The sequence below is a fragment of the Oncorhynchus mykiss genome, chromosome 13, assembly GCF_057628025.1.
Source record: "Oncorhynchus mykiss isolate SJ-2025 chromosome 13, ASM5762802v1, whole genome shotgun sequence".
NCBI lineage: Eukaryota > Metazoa > Chordata > Actinopteri > Salmoniformes > Salmonidae > Oncorhynchus > Oncorhynchus mykiss.
Window position 1 is genome coordinate 10685466 of NC_143034.1, and position 6167 is coordinate 10691632.

Sequence of the window (6167 nt, forward strand, 5' to 3'; positions counted from 1 at the left end):
TACCTACATATAAATGATGTGGTTCCTGAGTCTGTTCCATATGTACCTACATATAAATGATGTGGTTCCTGAGTCTGTTCCATATGTACCTACATATAAATGACATGGTTCCTGAGTCTGTTCCATATGTACCTACATATAAATGACGTGGTTCCTGAGTCTGTTCCATATGTACCTACATATAAATGATGTGGTTCCTGAGTCTGTTCCATATGTTCCTACATATAAATGACATGGTTCCTGAGTCTGTTCCATATGTACCTACATATAAATGACGTGGTTCCTGAGTCTGTTCCATATGTACCTACATATAAATGACGTGGTTCAACTGTTTGGTTCCTGAGTCTGTTCCATATGTACCTACATATAAATGACGTGGTTCCTGAGTCTGTTCCATATGTACCTACATATAAATGACGTGGTTCAACTGTTTGGTTCCTGAGTCTGTTCCATATGTACCTACATATAAATGATGTGGTTCCTGAGTCTGTTCCATATGTACCTACATATAAATGACATGGTTCCTGAGTCTGTTCCATATGTACCTACATATAAATGACGTGGTTCAACTGTTTGGTTCCTGAGTCTGTTCCATATGTACCTACATATAAATGATGTGGTTCCTGAGTCTGTTCCATATGTACCTACATATAAATGATGTGGTTCCTGAGTCTGTTCAATATGTACCTACATATAAATGACATGGTTCCTGAGTCTGTTCCATATGTACCTACATATAAATGACGTGGTTCAACTGTTTGGTTCCTGAGTCTGTTCCATATGTTCCTACATATAAATGACATGGTTCAACTGTTTGGTTCCTGAGTCTGTTCCATATGTACCTACATATAAATGACGTGGTTCAACTGTTTGGTTCCTGAGTCTGTTCCATATGTTCCTACATATAAATGACATGGTTCAACTGTTTGGTTCCTGAGTCTGTTCCATATGTACCTACATATAAATGATGTGGTTCCTGAGTCTGTTCCATATGTTCCTACATCCAAATGACATGGTTCCTGAGTCTGTTCCATATGTACCTACATATAAATGACGTGGTTCAACTGTTTGGTTCCTGAGTCTGTTCCATATGTTCCTACATATAAATGACATGGTTCCTGAGTCTGTTCCATATGTTCCTACATATAAATGACATGGTTCAACTGTTTGGTTCCTGAGTCTGTTCCATATGTTCCTACATATAAATGATGTGGTTCCTGAGTCTGTTCCATATGTACCTACATATAAATGACATGGTTCCTGAGTCTGTTCCATATGTACCTACATATAAATGACATGGTTCCTGAGTCTGTTCCATATGTACCTACATATAAATGACGTGGTTCAACTGTTTGGTTCCTGAGTCTGTTCCATATGTTCCTACATATAAATGACATGGTTCAACTGTTTGGTTCCTGAGTCTGTTCCATATGTACCTACATATAAATGATGTGGTTCCTGAGTCTGTTCCATATGTTCCTACATCCAAATGACATGGTTCCTGAGTCTGTTCCATATGTACCTACATATAAATGACGTGGTTCAACTGTTTGGTTCCTGAGTCTGTTCCATATGTTCCTACATATAAATGACATGGTTCCTGAGTCTGTTCCATATGTTCCTACATATAAATGACATGGTTCAACTGTTTGGTTCCTGAGTCTGTTCCATATGTTCCTACATATAAATGATGTGGTTCCTGAGTCTGTTCCATATGTACCTACATATAAATGATGTGGTTCCTGAGTCTGTTCCATATGTACCTACATATAAATGATGTGGTTCAACTGTTTGGTTCCTGAGTCTGTTCCATATGTTCCTACATATAAATGATGTGGTTCCTGAGTCTGTTCCATATGTTCCTACATATAAATGATGTGGTTCCTGAGTCTGTTCCATATGTACCTACATATAAATGACATGGTTCCTGAGTCTGTTCCATATGTACCTACATATAAATGACATGGTTCAACTGTTTGGTTCCTGAGTCTGTTCCATATGTACCTACATATAAATGACATGGTTCAACTGTTTGGTTCCTGAGTCTGTTCCATATGTACCTACATATAAATGACATGGTTCCTGAGTCTGTTCCATATGTACCTACATATAAATGACATGGTTCCTGAGTCTGTTCCATATGTACCTACATATAAATGACGTGGTTCAACTGTTTGGTTCCTGAGTCTGTTCCATATGTTCCTACATATAAATGACATGGTTCAACTGTTTGGTTCCTGAGTCTGTTCCATATGTTCCTACATATAAATGATGTGGTTCCTGAGTCTGTTCCATATGTACCTACATATAAATGACATGGTTCCTGAGTCTGTTCCATATGTACCTACATATAAATGACGTGGTTCCTGAGTCTGTTCCATATGTACCTACATATAAATGACATGGTTCAACTGTTTGGTTCCTGAGTCTGTTCCATATGTTCCTACATATAAATGATGTGGTTCCTGAGTCTGTTCCATATGTACCTACATATAAATGATGTGGTTCCTGAGTCTGTTCCATATGTACCTACATATAAATGATGTGGTTCCTGAGTCTGTTCCATATGTACCTACATATAAATGACATGGTTCCTGAGTCTGTTCCATATGTTCCTACATATAAATGACATGGTTCAACTGTTTGGTTCCTGAGTCTGTTCCACATGTTCCTACATATAAATGATGTGGTTCCTGAGTCTGTTCCATATGTACCTACATATAAATGATGTGGTTCCTGAGTCTGTTCCATATGTACCTACATATAAATGACGTGGTTCCTGAGTCTGTTCCACATGTTCCTACATATAAATGACATGGTTCAACTGTGGTTCCTGATCCAATCTGCTGTTGAATGCTCATTATATATTTAAGCTATAAGGCATGAGGGGGTGTGGTATATGGCCAATATACCACGGCCAAGGGCTGTTCTTAAACATGGCACAACATGGAGTGCCGGGATACAGCCCTCGGCTGTCGTATATTGGCCATATACCACACCCCCTCGTGCCAAATTGCTTAAATATGTAATGAGCATTCAACAGCAGATTGGGTCAGGAACCAGACAGTTGAACCATGTCATTTTTTTGTGGGCAGAACTGAAAAAGCGTGTGCGAGCAAGGAGGCCTACAAACCTGACTCAGTTACCAGCTCTGTCAGGAGGAATGGGCCAAAATTCACCCAATGTACTGTGGGAAGCTTGTGGAAGGCTACCTGAAATGTTTGACCCAAGTTAAACAATTTTAAAGGCAATGCTACCAAATACTAATTTGAGTGTATATAAACTGCTGACCCACTGGGAATGTGATAATAAATTATTCTCTACTATTATTCTGACATTTCACATTATTAAAATGAAGTGGTGATCCTACCTGACCAAAAACTGAATTTTTACCAGGATTAAATGTCCGGAATTGTGAAAAACTGAGTTGAAATGTATTTGGCTGCATGTAAACTTCCAACTTCAACTGTAGCAAGAATTTTTGCATCACAACACTGAAGTGTAAGAAGCCTCCACTTTTTTTAAATGGACTGGATCTTGTTTCAGTAATAATGAAATGAAACCTTCTTGTTGCATGTCTGATCATCTATCATTTATATAGGTGTGGTGAAAACATGCTAAAAATGGTTCTCTGAGTATATAAAAAAAAAGTTTCATATACTTTCACTGGTATGCCATCCAACCCTGGAGTTTCCTTTGTATACTTCCACTGGTATGCCATCCAACCCTGGAGTTTCCTTTGTATACTTCCACTGGTATGCCATCCAACCCTGGAGTTTCCTTTGTATACTTCCACTGGTATGCCATCCAACCCTGGAGTTTCCTTTGTATACTTCCACTGGTATGCCATCCAGCCCTGGAGTTTTCCCATCCTTAAAGGCTTTAATTGCATCAAGAAGTTCCTCGTCTGTAATTTGGCCTTCACAAGAGTCTTTCTGTACAGATGTTAATTTTACGTTATTTATAGGGGAAAAATCCATACAATTAGCTTCGGTTAGTGAAGATGGAGGAGACTGAAACGAAAACATATTCTTAAAGTACTTTACTTCCTCTTTCAAAATATCATTCTGTGAATCATGCGTGACTCCATTTGTTTCAAGATTGAAAAAGAATTTGGTGCATTTTTCACCATATTCCACCCAGATCGGTTTATTTTTATAATCTATTACACTGGATCTTTCTTGAATAAGTTCCTCCATTTCGTTTAGTTTTTCCTCTAACTTACTCTGTGCCTCTCTGGTACAGTTTATATTGCTGTCTAACTGTACTGTTAGTCCTTCAATTTCCTTTGTTAATATGGACTCTGTTGATCTAAATTGTTTTAGTTTTATAGATGAGTACTGAATTGCATGGCCTCTAAAGGCACATTTAAAAGTGTCTCATACAATAATGGGATCTGCTGTACCTATCTTATGTCGGGAAAAGTCAGTTATAAATTCTTCTGTCCTAGTTATAAACAAGTTATCATCCAGTAGGCTTTGATTACATTTCCTATATCCTCGCCCACGTGGAAATTCGGTAAGAGTAATATTTATGCCAATTCTGTGATGATCCGACCGCATTCTGTCGCCTATCAACACTTTTTAAACTTTTGGTGCCAGAGAGAATTGCATAAGAAAGTAATCAAGACGACTAGCTTGATTAAGCCTCCGCCATGTATCTCTCACTAGGTCAGGGTATTAAGCCTCCATATATCCACTAATTCCAATATATTCATGACATTCATGATTTCCTTAAGTGCCTGAGGGTGATAGTTTGTAGTGTGATTTCCTTTCCGGTCCATAGAGCTATTTAAAACCATATTAAAATCCCCCACCATAATAATAGTCTACAGTCTACTGTTGCTTGTAAAGTTGATCAATTCTTAAATATATTTTCAAAGAAGCTTGGATCATCATTATTTGGACCATATCGGTTAATAAGCCATATCTGTTTCTTGTCTAATAACATATTTAAAATAATCCATCTACCTTGATGATCTGTTTGGACAATTTGCACATTTGGATCAAAATTACTGTAATTAATGTAATTAATGTAATCACCCCTTTTGAAGTTCTTTGCCCATGGGAGAAATATATTTCGTCCCCCCAGTACCTTTTCTACAAAACTTAATTTAAAATTGATGAATGAGTTTCCTGTAAACAATATATATTATATTCCTTCTCTTTTAGCCAGGTAAATACTTGTTGGAATGTTAAATGACGAGACAGAGGCATTGATGCGAGTAACCAGTCTTGTTCAGTACATAACAATACATCCGGGTATCTCAAGCACACCGGTAAAACACATGAGTTGCAGTAATGAACATTTACCAACAGATGGCATCACTGTATCTGTATCTACACATATCTGTTATACCGTTTTAGAAATGAAAGCAGTTTATGTATCTAATCCGCCCATTTGAAGAAGTCATAAATATTTGGCCAAATTCACTTACAGTTTATTAAAGTGATCAAAAGTTTAGTCGTTGGCCCCATGATTCTAGCATGCAATGATGACTACATCTATCTTGTGACTACGAACTTGTTGAATACATTTGCAGTTTGTTTTGGTTGTGTTTTTCCCAACAGAAACTGAATGGTGAATAATGTATTTTGTTATTTTGGAGTCACTTATTGTAAATAAGAAAAGTAAATGTTTAGGTGGCGGATTGACTTTTGCTTTCCTCCAGGCCTGAGGGAACACACTTTTCTAGTAGGCTTAAATTGAAGATATGGCAAATAGGAGTGGCAATATCGTCCGCTATTATCCTCTGTCATTTTCCATCCAAGTTGTCAGACCCCGGTGGCTTGTCATTGTTGATAGACAACAATATTTTTTAAATCTCTTCACACGCAGTTTACGGAATTCAGTTACTGTTCTTGTCTTTCATCAATTTGGTCAGATATACTTGTATGTGTAGTGTCAGCGTTTGTTGTTGTCATGCTTTGCCTCCATTTGGGAATCTTGCCAATGAAAAAAAAAAAAAAGTAGTTGTCAATATCAGTCGGTTTTGTGATGAATGAGCCATCTGATTCATTGAATAATACAACTGAGTTTGCCTTTTTTTCCAAAATGTAATTGAAGGTGCTCCAAAACTTTTTACTATCGTTCTTTGTCATTTATCTTTGTTTCATAGTGTAGTTTCTTCATTTAATTCAGTTTAGTCACGATTTCTCAATTTGCAG